We start from the raw sequence: 15,248 nt of genomic DNA, 5'->3' as shown, positions 1-15,248 counted from the left end.
GTTAGATGTATAAACTAAATTAAAGAAAATAAAAGAAAATTAAGCACAAACATGAATGTAAATGCATGCACCAAATAATAAAATAAGGAGATAAACTAAAAAAAAATTGAAACATAAATTCGAACACAAAGAAAACATAAATTCGAACTAATATCAAAATAAAGAAAAATAGAAAATGAAGTTGGAGGGTACTTACTTGACAAACGCAAAATCCAAAGCCTTCAAGATGAGAAATAAGAAGTGAGAGAGTAAGAGAGGAGAGAATTGCTAAACTAAAGGGAGAGCAAAATCTTTGGCCATTTCGAAATGAAGTGGTATATATAGGCAGTGTACGGAACACGCCCGTGTTCACCAACAGGGACCGTGTTTAGGAACACGGTCTGGATATCGGGCCGTGTTAAGCGAATTTAAATGTTCTGACTTACCAACTTCTGAGAACACGCTCGTGTTTCTGGAACATGGAGACGTGTTTGGGACACAATCGGGCATAAATGCCCGTGTGGCCGACTGTGAATGTGTTCATCTTAATTTGATTTTCTTCAATTAGAATACGGTCCGTGTTAATGAACACGGTCTTGAACACGCCCGTGTTAATCTCCAGAAAATGCAAAACTTGTGATTCTCAGCACTTTCTCACTCTTTCTCACCTGCACAACCAATAAGTCCTCAACTCATACACTCAACATAAATAAAACTTACCAAAAACAAACTGTAAAATCTAATCAAACTAAGTTCACAATAAAGGTAAATTATTAAAAATTGAAAAATAGAATTTGGGGTGCCTCCCAAAAGTGCTTCTTTTTTATATGATGAGTCTTCTTAGCTGGACTCATGGTGAAAAGCAAACGGTGGGGATTGATGACCATCCATCCTTCTTCCAAGCAAATGTCTTCAAGTATCCGCTTAGAGGGATAATCATCAAATTCCTCTCCCGACTATCAAGCAAGCTGCCAGTTGATCGGTAGCCCTGCAAAATGATTCCACTCGAGCTTCCAAAGATGCACGGGTATCCCAATTTTTAGCACTCTCTTGGTTCCTGATCCCATTCTCCAACGTGTCATACAAAGAGTTCAGCATTGAACCTCATTATCATCCACTATCTGAATCATAAACTTAACTAAATAAATATGTACAAACAAAATAGAAATAAATATAAATAAAAATTAAAAAAAAGGCTAAATTAACAAATAGCAAATTTCACTCTAGTTTTCAAACATTCCCTGGCAACGGTGCCAAAAACTTGATGTGTGCTACTTGTGTTAGCTACAATCTAAGGCAGTGTACTTATCGATGCAGTCTAGCACTAATGGCGAGTATCAAGGTCGTATTCCTCGGGAAAGTGAAAGCCTAGAGTTACTCATTTGTTCTTTGTTATATTAACCTAAAATGAGTGATGAATAATTTCTAAACTAACTAATAGCTACAAGCTAAGTTCTAAGGGAGATGCAGGAGTAATTGATAAATAAAATAACCAAGACAGGAAAGCAAACCCAAAGGGAACCTAAACTAGTTGGCAATCAAACAAAAGATAAAGGGTTGGTGAGTCTAATTATGGTACCCGTGGATAAATTCTTAACCGAATTCGGTTTCTCTCTCTCGATAACCGAATTCCTAAACCTAATAACCTAAAGTTGGAATCTCTTCCTAACGATTGATTCTTAAATTAGCATTAAGCTTTAATCCGCCTCTATTAAGCTTTGTTAATTCTTAATCCGGCTAGTTAATTATCCTTATCTCTAAGTGATTATTAACCAGTTCTTGCTATTCAAAATTCCAATTGCCAAATGGACTTCTCAATCACACAAAGCAATCTAAACACACAATTCACAATGTCTCATGAATAATGCATTATCTTATTAATATTGAAAGCAAGAAGAATACAAAACTAACCCAAACAATCCAACAATATAATACTAAGTCAACATAGTAAAGAAATCCCAATGGATTTAATCAATCTAGCTAATCATGTTCATTATCAAAATCAACAAGAATACAATTACAACAAAGAGTAAAGGTAGAGAAAACCCGATTACACCCTTGGATGAGAGTAAACAGCCCCAATTCCTCTCCTTTTCCCTTAGTTCCAGCTCAAAAAACACTTAGAGAGAGAAATATTAGGGTTTGGGACGTTCTCCCCCGCTCTCTTCTTCCTTTCCTCTCTTCTTTCTTTTAATTAATTCCCCCTGTCGCCGCCAACACGGCCGTGTTGATACCTGTGTTCCCAACATGGGCTAGTGTTTATGCCCGTGTTACTCTCTATGGTCGTGCTCCCTAAAAACTTCTTTTCTTTGATGTTTGATGCACCCAACACGGCCGTGTTAGGAACACAGCCAGTGTTGAAATCAACACGGCCATGTTCAGCTTCCTCATGCGCATACTTAGCTTGTTTCGGCAGCTTTGACGTCCAATTATGCTCCAATTCTTCCCTTTATCATTCTTTGATTTCTTTTAGGCCTAATGCACACAAACAGACGCATAGGGTGAGTGTTGGGACCAATTCACATCCAAATATCCATAAGATCAATCTTAAAAACCTCATTTAGATGTGTGTATTTTACGCACATCACAAACGTAATTAGATTATATTCGGTTAGGCAAGCTATTAATGCGAGAGATAAAGGGAAAGTGAAAGTTAATGATTATCTTCAAAATCAAAAACGAAAGCATGGCTGCCTCTAGGTGCAAGACCAAGGAAGACCTAGTATAGCACCAAATATCTATTTTTAATTTATGTATTTGATAATACTCACTCCTAAATTTTTTATTGTTTGTTGGTATGACTTTAATACCATGTGTGGTCCTTTATCTATGTTTGGACAAAAACAAGGCAAGTGGTTCTATTAAAGTTATCACTTTATTGGAATGGGTGGATGGATTAATGTCTTTTGTGGTGTTAGAATATATTTTGTACAGGAATCTAGCGGTTTTCTATGATCTTTTGTACAAACACCATATTGTTATAATTAATGGATGCTCCTTCTTTATTTTAATACAAATTTCTTTAGATTTTTTTATTTGCATAATTAGAATTGATATATAAAATAATAACTCCATGCACATAACATATCCAGATTCATTATTAATGCAAAATTTTATTATAAATAACCACTAGAAAGTTGATATATTGGTGCAAAATACAGTCTTCTTACCAAATTGATATATAAGGCATAGTATTTATATCAATGGGCCACTAACCCAAAACTTATATCTAACCTAATCTAACCATAATACATCTTCGTCACTAACAGTCCAACAACACTAAAGAAGGTAAATTTATAAAAATCCTTACTGCTTTTCATGCATGCAAGTGCTTGCTTTGATTTCTGCACCTTCGACTTTAGTTTTGAAATTTGTTTCTTTAGCATGCAGTTTTCATCTTGAATTAAACAAGTGTTTTGAGTCTCAAACTTCTCCAAGTTCAAGTTCAAGTTCAACTGTTTGATCTCGTTCATCACCAATAGGTCCTCTCATTAACCCACTTATCATGCCACATAAAAAACTAATAATGTGAGCCCTACCAAAACAAAAAAAAATCTCAAGTTATGCTTTTGCAATCCAAAAAACTTTTGTAACATCGACTAAAGGGCATAACTCAAAAGTAGTTGATATGCACAACGCCAAAACTTATGGCCATGATTTCTATGTGTTCCTAAAACCCATAATTTCGCAGGTATTCCACACCCACAGTTAGCTATTTCACCTCCAAAGGTGTTCTCTTTAGGTTTAAGCATTACACTTACTCCAACAATTTTTTCTTCTTCTATTTCTTTCGTTTCTTCCTTATAGAGCTGTTTGAAAGAGTAAATAGAGTGAGAGAATGACAATGGGGGGTATGTCATACAATTAGGTTACCAAATTAGGAAAAGTTAGAAGTAGAGATTTTACCATAAGGTAGGACACACAACAATGACTCGGCATGTGATTGTGTATTTTTAATATGACGAGGCAGTTGTGTTGTCCACTTATGTGGAGCTCCGATTGCCAAGCAACAAAGAATTAGCCTGAATTACAATGGCTACCTCACGGTGCAATAGAAATTGAAGTATGGGTACCAAATTGATACATGTATCAAAAACTTGGTACTTACGGAGTCTTTTACCCTTAAAATAACAATTAATGCTTGCTAATATCTTTTTCTTTCTTAATTTTTATTTATAATCTTAAGTAGTTAATATAAATACAGAAACTGAAGTAATAATTAACTTTTATAAGGATAATTTTAAATTAAAATATATATATATTTCCGATCTAAATAAAGCAGGTTTTACATTAAGAAGATTTAGCTCAGCATATTCTATTCGATACGAGTAGGAGAAGACCCCGACTCGATATTCTTAAAAAAATAGAGAAATCAGAACCAAGTCAAGATGATATGGATCAACCCCTTATATATATATATATATATATATATATAATACAAACATATTTACATTTTTGTATATTTTTTGAACCATTAGAATCAGACTTAATTATACTTAGTGATTGATTATCCCAGTTGAGTTGAACTTTTATAATTATACTTAATAGGCCCAATTACCAAAAAATCCCTCAACTTTGAGCGTTTTAACATTTTTATCTAAAGCTTCCAGTTTTTTCTATAAAATATCTAAGTTGGAAAACCTTTTTCTAAATTATCCTTCGACGAAAAGAACCAGTGGAGTGCACTTACATGGACACCGAACTTCATTTGAGCAAAAAAGAGAAAATAACTTAGTCAGCAAAAAGTTGCTTACTCAACAAAATGAACCATTTTGCTCCCTTTCATTAAAAATAAAACCAACTTCATCTTCTACATATGTTTGTTAAGGTTTCTAAAATTTGAAGAAGGAAAGAAAATCCAAATTGAAAGCCTCAATCAGAGATCGAGAGGAAGCAAATGTCGAGAGAAAGTAATAACATGAGCTAGTGTTCTATTAATTCATAGCCCAAAGCTACTTGCAGAAATGGTACAACTCTTTTGCTCACCTCCTGAAATTTAGAAAATTCAGATAGATGGTTCTTCCAATGTCCTCTAAGATAATAAATTTTATTATTTTTAACCCTAATTACTTGTTTTTATTGATTTTGAAATAAATCTTAAGAATAACTTTTGAATTTGTCAGTTGGTTATAGGCTAGAAACTATGGATATTTTGAGTGGATTAAAGAGCCAATTACTAGGAGGGTTAGGGAAGCATTAGTTGAGGTGTTAAGTAAGAAACTGGATTTAGAGGAGAAATTGAGGCTAGAAAATGTGAACAATGTTGTTCTACATGAAAAGCTGAAGAATTATGACTCTAAATGACTTGAATTATTAAGCAAAGTTTATAATGCCAATGAAACAAAGGCTGTCATAGAGATTGAGAGGAACAAAGGTGCTATGGAAATCAAGAATTTGAGGCATGAGTTAATTGAAGTGAGTAAGAAATTATTAGTGGCCAAGATTCTCATTGTTGGTTTAATTGTTCTACTATTTAGTTGTTTAGTTAAGAGGGAACAAAAAAACCTCCATAATCTAATGCTTCTTTCTTAGTACGATATAATGAAATATGAAAAATTATTTAATGGTCATTTTAATTTGAAAAATATATTTTGTTGTTATGAAGCAACATATATGGTATTTGTATTGGTTAACACAAAAAGGATAAAAATAAACTATGATATATATAGTCATTCAAATGATAGTTCATACAAAAGAAACATTCCAAAATAGTGCTAAAATATGCATATAAGCTGCCACCAGCTCTTAAAAATCTAGTACCTAAATAAGGCATACAAAATGCCATAAGAAATTTGAATACATAGTAGCTAAATAAGGCACATAAAATGCCACAAAATCACATAAACAATATATCTTTGACAGATGTTGATTTTTGACAAAAATTAACTGGCCAAAATACTAAGTCCTACAAAATCACATAGAAGTACCAACATTGTCTAATAATTGTTTAAATCTTTAATTATTCACGATTACTTGCTTAATTCATTGGATTTATAACATTTGATCTTTGACTACTAAAAAATTCACTCTTGTATTAGGATGAGTTGATGCTTGCTCATTGATAGTGCTAGTAAACAACTATCTTGCAAATGATCTTGGAAGTTGTTGAGCTGGTGCATGCCACCTGATGTCCTAGTTGCTGCTATAATAGTTGATGCACTAGTAATATGATATTCCTACTTTCACCAAGCATCTACAAACCAATATAAAGAACTTCAAAAATTAACATTGGAATCATACACGTATACTAAATATTAAAAACTAGTTGTATTTCTTACCCTTGCATAAACATTTCCAAACTTAGAAAAACTCCTAACAACAAAGCTCTATCTAGTTTGTAAAAGTAAAGGATAATACATTAGCAGTTTGAGGGCCACAATTCATGAACTTGTCTGCCAGGCTTTCTCAATCTAGGCTGAGCATTCCTTAGAGTATGACTTGTTGATTTGGACTGAGGCCTGATAATACCCTCCTTTTCTAGCCTACTTGTCTTTCCCTATTTGATAATACATTAACTATGAAAATTATGCAAATGTCTATATAACATGTCATATTGATTGGAGAAGCCATTATATATGAAAGACTTACCTTGGGCTTAGGAATACTACTTAGTCTAGCTTCCGCACCTTGTGCATCTTTCAATTTACAATTTCTCTTATTATGTCCATATTGAAAGCATACTTAACACTTTATTTTAAAATATGTCCTTAGTAGCTTGTTGGGATTTATCTTTTCTTCTTCAGGGCCCTTCTTTATATTTTTTCTAAGCCTACCTAGTTGTTTCACAAAAATAGGAGGCAGTATAGGGGCCTCATTGATTTTTAGCCATTCTTTAGGCCCATGGATTGGCACCAAAGCATGTTAGTATGCAGCAAGACATGGATGTTTATAAAAGAATCCATCAATGTAATTAGCTAGATCTTCTCTCTTATAGTTAATGCATAGCTCTCGTCATTCAAATCAACTACATAGCTCTCGTCAAAGAATTCACTTCATATATCTGACCTACTATAGGTTTAAGGGCATACAACTTAACCAACTTCTTGATTTTCTTTAGTTTCTTCCCAATACATGGGTTGATGACATCTTTGTTAGCATGTATCTCCTTAACAGTTTTATATATCCTAGTCATTAAATGAACCCGTTTGTCTTCTAATATATAAATGGTATACTTGTATCTAGACTTTATAATGTGCCCGTTAAAAGTCTCACAAACGTGTGTTGTTTACTATGCCGCTTTTCAAAAGCTTGTAATTAGAGATTTACAAAAGACATGAGAGTTCTTTGCTACAAAAACTTTATAAGCATCAACTGGCTCTTCCTTCATCTCCTTAAGCCTTGAATGAAAATATGATTCATAGATACTTTTAGTAGCATTCCAAAATAATTTTTTAAATTTTGGCCCATTATAGACCTTCTTTCAGTTTGCATATATATGCTTGGTATAGTTGCGATGTTTAGCATTTAAAGCTACCTTAGCCAGAGCATTAATGAGTCCCTATGAGAATAGAAAACACATTGAAAACCATTTAGGATTTAAGAAAATAAAAAAAATAACAAATTAAAAAAATAGTTTTTACTCAATTTTTGTTGGTCACTAATGAATGACCATCCAAGTCCATCTAAAACCCCAACTTGTCAAACAAAATTTTTAAAAACCAAGTCCATGTATTCTTATTCTCTCACTCTACTACTACCTAAGCAACAAGATACATTTTATTATTTGCATCCTTCGCAGCACATGACAACAAAGCTCCACCTAAAACTATTTTAAGAAAACGTGCATCAAAGCTTAGCAACCCTCTATACCCAGTAAAAAAACCATTCCTCAATACACTGAAGCCAATGTAGAATCTTTGGAAAACAGGTTTCCCTTTCTCATCCACTTTTCATTTCAACTCAATGCGCCCATTTTTGTCCATTTTCATTAGCTGAACTACATATGACATAAATCTTGCATAATCTCTTTAAATGTGCCTCTCAGTTTATTTAGAGCTTTCCATTTCATTCTATAACATGGCATTAATGTAATAATTACATCATAAGTCAACTGCACATCCTCCTTTATTATACTAGTAGAATAATTAGGATTTCTTTTAAAAACACCTAGATATTCCCTTGTAAACCATTCATATATTGCATGTTTATTGTGTGGCTCTCTAGGACAATTATGCTCAAGATAATAGGTTTTGATGACAAATGTATCCTCATCTTATAACTTATTAGCATAAAGTCTCCAATCACAACCAGTGACACATCTTATATCAAGCCCCCTCCACTTTTCATCTAGTGAATGTTATGCCCATTCACAATAGCCCATGTTTGAACAACTTGCTTGCATTCATTAATCCTTAAACCTCAAGCCATGTTAGAACTCTAAAGTCTTTTGGTCATAGTTAGGAGCATACACTAGTCCCATTATTTTTTTTCTTATGTGGTCTTAAGTTCCCTTCATCACTAGAAACTGATGTCGAAATATATTCATCTGATGACTAATAATCAGTGTCATAGCCACTCTCCTCCTTCTCATCTCAACTGTCAGGAATGAATCCTTTGCAACACCTTTCTTTACCTCAATTGTAGGTTTCTCATTCGTTTTCTCTACTGTAGATTTTGTCTTACTGCCTTTTCTTCTTAATAGAACTTGTCCATGCACTAATGGCCTTTTTATCATCATTATATGACTCCATTTCATGTAATTTGGCCCACCTTGAGTTTTTCCTAACTTCAAGGTGCTTTTCATCTTCTGAGCTAAAGTCAGCATCATCCAAGCCATCGTCTATATCGCTGACATCTATAGGTAAAGAGTCAGGGTCTTCACTGTCACTATTATTATCTTAATGAATAATACCTACCTCAAATTCATTCACTTCTATTCCACCACCAATCATTGATGTTGTCACCATTCCTTTTCCAAATCCAGATATCGAAGAAAAAATAGAAAACCTTATTGATGAGAGTTATTGCTTTCTCGGGTCTCGATAAGTGAAGGACAGACGAATCTAAGGCTAGGATCGAGGTTAATCTAGCTAGAATTATCTTTTTGACATCAATTTGGATCTAAATGTTAGAAAAATTTAAGTTTGGGGTCAAAATGGCAGTTTTTATAAATTCAGAGACCTAATTGCAAGTCTTTTATAAACTTTTTCTGTCTAGAGCCAATCAGCTATGTATAAAGCCGATTCAGCTGTACGTAGAGCCAACCAGCTGTACATAGAGCCAATCCACTCTACATAGTGTCAATTGAGTTTTTGCACTATGACATCGTTTTTTGAGACGATCTCAAGTCCAAAAATACATATTCTAGAAGTTTTTTTTATGATAATCATCCTTTTAATCGATAATTATTTAAATTTTTAAAATAAAATCTAATATTTATTGATATTCCTAAAATTCTATTGCTTTCTTTAGGGATTCTCTTGAAATCATACTTCTATAAATAGAAAGAGATGTTTAGGATTTTAATGGAGGAAGGAAGAATTGAAATTCCATAGTTTGTGAAAATACGAGAAAAGAAACACTGAAAAAGAAAAAAAAAAGAGAAATTAAAAAAATAAAAGGAATTTCACTGACGACCATAGTTAATATTCAAAGACCTAAGCCACTAAACAAAGAGTCATTTTAGGAAACAAGGCACTTAAGAAAGAGCATTTTTTGAAACCCTTTTTTGAATTGATAGAAGATTTCACAAAGCTAGCTCCAGCACTAGATACCTACTCAGTTTTCAATTCAACTGCATCTTCATTGCCTGAGACTCGCAGATCCAATGTTCAAGGTGACAAGCTGAAGATTCTTTCCACCATACATCTTGGTCCTTTCATTCATTTTTACTTTTCTTTCTTCTTTTATATTATTTGTTCTTAGAACAATAATTGGAGTTTTGATTATGACAAGTATGTAAATTAGGGTTTTTGATGAATATGTATGATTATTGGGTTTGATTCTGATAATAAGAACTTAGGGTTTTGAAATATGATATTTTCCAATTACAGTTTTAGATTTAATTAGAAACATTTTATAGGATTAATATTTAAATTTATTTTACAATTATGATTAGGTAATTAAACCTGTTAAATATAGTTTTCTGATTGATTTACTATATGTCAGTTTACTACACTTAGGGTCTTTTATCAGTTTAGGATTTTGATCATTCAATTGACTTCTGTCACCCTTATTTTAATATTTTTATCCTATCTCCTTTTATTCTAATCTATTTTAATGTCTGCGTATGTCAAATTCGGCTCTAGGGATGCGAAAAAGTATTGAAGGATCGTTGAAAGCTAGCTTGGAATCCTAGAGCGATCAGTTGTTCATGCCAAGCCAATAATTTTTTTGCTTGTTGGATGATTTTCAATGTATTTTGGCTTCTGTATAGTTTTTAGGTCTTTTCCTTTTGCAATCGTAGTTGTAGGTCAGGTTGTAATAATTAGGTTCTTACTTTCTATTTCATTTTATTTATCATATGGTTAATTAAATATATTATTATATGATTGATCAATTAAATGGGCCACATAGACTAGACCGAACATGAATCTGGTAGTCTAATAGGCTAATAAACATTAACTGGATCTAAAATTCTAAAGTCTAAGTAGACTTAGCAGGCTTTGGCATGCTTAGGGCTTGGACTTAATTAGAATTAGGATCACACTAAATGAGCCTCATCATAATAAGTAGTCCATTAGGTCTAAAGGCCGAAATTCAAGAGCTTAATTAGTCTAGCCCATTTTATTCAAGCCCAGCCATATTAGAGTGGTTAGCCTAGTTTACTAGGCAATTATGCATGTAGCCCACCTAGTCTAGCCCAATTACATCTTATGCTTTTGATTTCAAGCCTTTAGACCTAATGGACAACTTATTATGATAAGGCCCATTTATTGTGATCCTATTTTGAATAAAGCTTAAGTCCTAACTAAAACATGTCAAGGCCCACTAAGTCTACTTAGATTTTAGGGTTTTATCATTTTAATTAATCAATCACAGAACACATATTTAATTAACCACATAATAAGCAAGAATAAAGGAAATCAAGGTAGAAAGTAAACCTAATATTACAATCCAGCTACAACTACGATTGCGAAAAGAAAAAGATATAGAAACTATTACAAAACGCCGAAGGACATAAAAAATCGTCAAAAAAAATAAAAAGGTGGAGATTGGCCTTGCAAAACTGATCGGATTTAGGCCTTGAGCCGATCGGGTCTAGGGTTCCAAGCTGGTGTTTCATTGATTCTTTAGTGTATTTGCATCCCAGAGCCAAATTTCACATGCATAAATAGAGAAACTAATTAGAGTAAAAGAAAATAGAATGAATACATTAAAAGAAAACCAATAGGAGTCGATTGAACCATCAAAACCCTAAACTGATAAAAACCTTAAGTATAATAAACTAACAGATGACAAATCATTCATGATCATGTTAAACATGTTTAATTACCTAATCATGATGGAAACATAGATCTAAAAATTAATCCTATGGCATGTTTGTAATTAGATCCAAATCTCTAATTAGAAAAAATATCAGATTTCAAAACCCTAGAGTTCTTATTAACATACATCTTCTTCTACTTTTCCATCTATTTTTTATGTGTATGGAATGCCCCAAGGCAGCAGAACAACCCTTACAGTAACACATACAACCCTGGGTGGCGCAATCATCCCAACTTCAGTTTGAGGAACAATAATGCCTAGGGTCCACCAGGTTTTCAGAGACTTCATCAGCAGCCACAGCAACAGCCAGCTGGGCCTGCACAAGCTCCTCCTCGACCTGAAAAGAAGTCAAAGTTAGAGGAGCTTATGATGAAGTTTGTGACATCTACCGAGATAAGATTCCAGCAGACTGATAGTGCACTTAGGAATCAGCAGGCCTCGATTCAGAACTTGGAGACTCAGATTGGCCAGATTTCTAAGATGCTTTCAGAAAGACCCTCAGGATCGCTCCCCAGCACTACAGAGTCAAACTCGAGGGAGCATTGCAAGGCTATCACCTTGCAATCAGGTAAGCAATTGTCTAGTTCTTTGCCTTTAGCTGATAAGGATGATATGATTGTGCAGGACGAGCCAACTAAGGAAGGACTAGAGCCTGAGGTGGTGGAGATCGAGAGGAAGAAAGAAGACAAGCAAAAGAGCCCTATGCGGGAGTATTAGCCCCCGGTTCCATATCCTGCGAGGTTGAGGCAGGATAAGGTGGACAAGCAATACAGTAAGTTTCTTGACTTGTTTAAGCAGCTGAAAATTAACTTACCTTTTGTTGAGGCAATTTCGCAGATGTCGAAGTATGCCAAGTTCTTAAAGGAGATTTTGAGCAACAAGAGAAAGTTGGAGGATCTTGGTCAAGTAGTACTTAATGAGGAGTGTTCAGCTATTCTCCAGAACAAGCTGCCACACAAGCGACGAGATCCAGGGAGTTTTACTATCCCTTGTGTGATTGGTGATTTGCCGATTAGTGGTGCATTGGCCAAGTTAGGAGCTAGTATTAATTTGATGCCCACTAGTTTATTTGCTAAGTTAGGATTGCATGAATCCAAGCCTACTAGGATGAGCATTCAGTTAACTGATAGGACTGTTAAGATTCCTAGAGGTATTGTTGAGGATGTACTTGTGAAGGTGGATAAATTTATCTTTCATATGGACTTTGTGGTGATGGATATGGAAGGTGAGAGCACTGTGCCTCTTATCCTGGATAGGCCTTTCCTAACTATATCAAGAGCTGTTATCGATGTAAGCGATGGGAAGATAAAGCTTAGAGTTGTTGATGAGACCATTACCTTTGACCTAACCACTTCTATAAGACAGTCACTAGACCATGATAATGTTATGTATTATGTTGATGTGATTGATGATATGGTTGAGTCCCATTTGCAGGAAATGTTATGTTCTGACCCTTTGCAGGTAGCATTAGCTGAGGATGAGGAAGAGTTGTCCAACAAGCAAGTGTTGGAGCAACTCGTTATTTTATTGGCTTCTGAGCCGAGCTTGTCAACTAATTCTTATCTTTTTCTTGATAGGTCTAGAGTGCAAAAGGTAAAGACTTCATTCGAGGACCTACCAGTCTTAGAATTGAAGGAGTTACCGAGCCACTTGATTTATGCCTTTTTGGATGAAGAGAAGCGCTTACTAGTGATCATAACAGTTGATCTAACTCCCAAAGAACAAGCCATGCTTTTAGAAGTTCTAAGGAAGTACAAAAAGGCCTTCGCCTTCAAAATAGCTAACATCCAGAGCATAAATCCAAGTTTTTGCTCTCATAAGATCTTGTTGGAGGACAGTTTCAGGCCAGTTGTTTAGCCTCAGAGACGGCTCAACCTGAACATGAAAGAAGTGGTGAAGAAGGAGGTAATTAAACTTCTTGATGCAAGTTTGATCTATCCCATTTCTGACAGTTCTTGGGTGAGTCCTGTGCAGGTTGTGCCCAAGAAAGGAGGCATGACGGTGGTAAGGAATGAGAAGGATGAATTGATCCCGACTCAAATGGTAATAGGCTTCCGAGTTTGCATTGCTTACAGGAGGCTTAATGATGCAACTCGGAAGGATTATTTCCCTCTTCCTTTCCTTGATCAGATGATTGAGCATTTGGCAGGTCACATATTTTATTGTTTTCTTGATGGTTTTTCAGGTTATTTCCAAATTCATATTGCACTTGAGGACCAAGAGAAGACTACTTTCACCTGCCCCTATGGGATGGTCGCTTACAGACGGATGCCATTCGAACTGTGCAATGCACCGGCTACATTTCAGCGGTGCATGATGGCTATCTTCGAGGACATGATTGAGGAGTCAATGGAGGTATTTATGGATGACTTCTCTGTTTTTGGTGATTCTTTCTCTCTTTGTTTGGCAAATCTTGAGCGTATGTTATCTAGGTGTATTGAGGCTAACTTGGTATTTAACTAGGAAAAATATCATTTCATGGTGAGAGAGGGGATTGTGTTAGGGCATAAGATCTCTCAGACTGGGATGGAGGTGTACAGAGCTAAGATAGAGGTTATATCTAAGCTACCTCCTCCTAATTTTGTTAAGGCAGTTAGGAGTTTTCTAGGCCTTGCCGAGTTTTATAGGAGATTTATTAGAGATTTCTCTAAGATTTCTAGGCCTCTTACTGAGTTGTTAGTTAAGGATGTACCTTTTGTTTTTAATGATGCATGCTTGGCTGCTTTTGAGTTACTTAAGAAACTTCTAACTACAACCCCGTTCATGGTTTCGCCTGATTGGGGGCTGCCTTTTGAGTTGATATACGATGCTAGTGATTATGCAGTTGGAGTTGTGCTTGGACAGAGGATTGAAAAGAAGTTCCAACCCATTTATTATGCTAGCAAGACTTTGACAGGAGCCCAGGAGCACTACACCACCACAGAGAAGGAGTTGTTGGCTAGTGTTTATGCCTTCGACAAGTTTAGATCGTACCTCGTTCTCTCCAAGTCCATTGTCTTCACGGACCACTCAGCATTAATGTACTTATTCCTAAAAAATGATGCAAAACCGAGATTGATTCGGTGGATTCTTTTATTGCAGGAATTTGATGTCGAGATCAAGGATAAGAAGGGCGCGGAGAATCTGTCAGCGGACCATTATCAAGATTGGAGAATCCTCACTTGGATGCACTTGATGAAACGACCATAAACGATTGATTTCCAGAGGAGCATTTATATGTCACTTAGGTATACATGGATACTCCCTGGTTTTCAGATTATGCTAAGTATTTGGTTGCTAGGCTTCTACCAAAGGATATGACTTATCAGCAAAAGAAGAAATTCTTTGCTGATTTGAAATACTACATTAGGGAAGATCCCTTTTTGTTTAGAGTGTGTGCAGATCAGGTGATTCACCGTTGTGTGTATGGCGAAGAGACTCCCCAAATATTAAGGCACTGCCATGAAGGACCCACTAGAGGTCATCAAGTGGCAAACCATAAGCGAGGAAGGTGCTAGAGGCAGGATTCTATTGGCCAACGCTCTTCCAAGACGCACGACAATTCGTTCAGGTTTGTGATGCTTGTTAACGTGCAGAAGATATCTCTTCTTGTGATAAGATTCCCCAAACTAGTGTGCAAGTTGTTGAGATTTTTGATGTTAAGGGCATCGACTTCATGAGACTCTTTCCCTTTTCATATGGTAATAAGTATATTCTGGTTACTGTTGAGTACTTTTCTAAGTGGCCTGAAGCTCAAGTTGTGGCCACTGATGATGCCAGGGTTGTTTGCAGGTTCCATAAGCGATTGTTTGCTAGGTTTGGCACACCTAGGGTGCTTATTAGTGATAGAGGAACACATTTCT

At 35.2% G+C, this 15,248-nt stretch overlaps 1 pseudogene; it reads left to right on the top strand.

The window, feature by feature from the left end:
• LOC125369812 overlaps window positions 1-14,595 on the top strand; it is a 125,806-nt pseudogene extending 111,211 nt beyond the window's left edge.
• Window positions 14,596-15,248: the final 653 nt, after the last annotated feature.

Source organism: Ricinus communis, chromosome 1, assembly GCF_019578655.1.
Source record: "Ricinus communis isolate WT05 ecotype wild-type chromosome 1, ASM1957865v1, whole genome shotgun sequence".
Lineage (NCBI taxonomy): Eukaryota > Viridiplantae > Streptophyta > Magnoliopsida > Malpighiales > Euphorbiaceae > Ricinus > Ricinus communis.
This window is presented reverse-complemented; position numbering and strand designations above follow the sequence as displayed.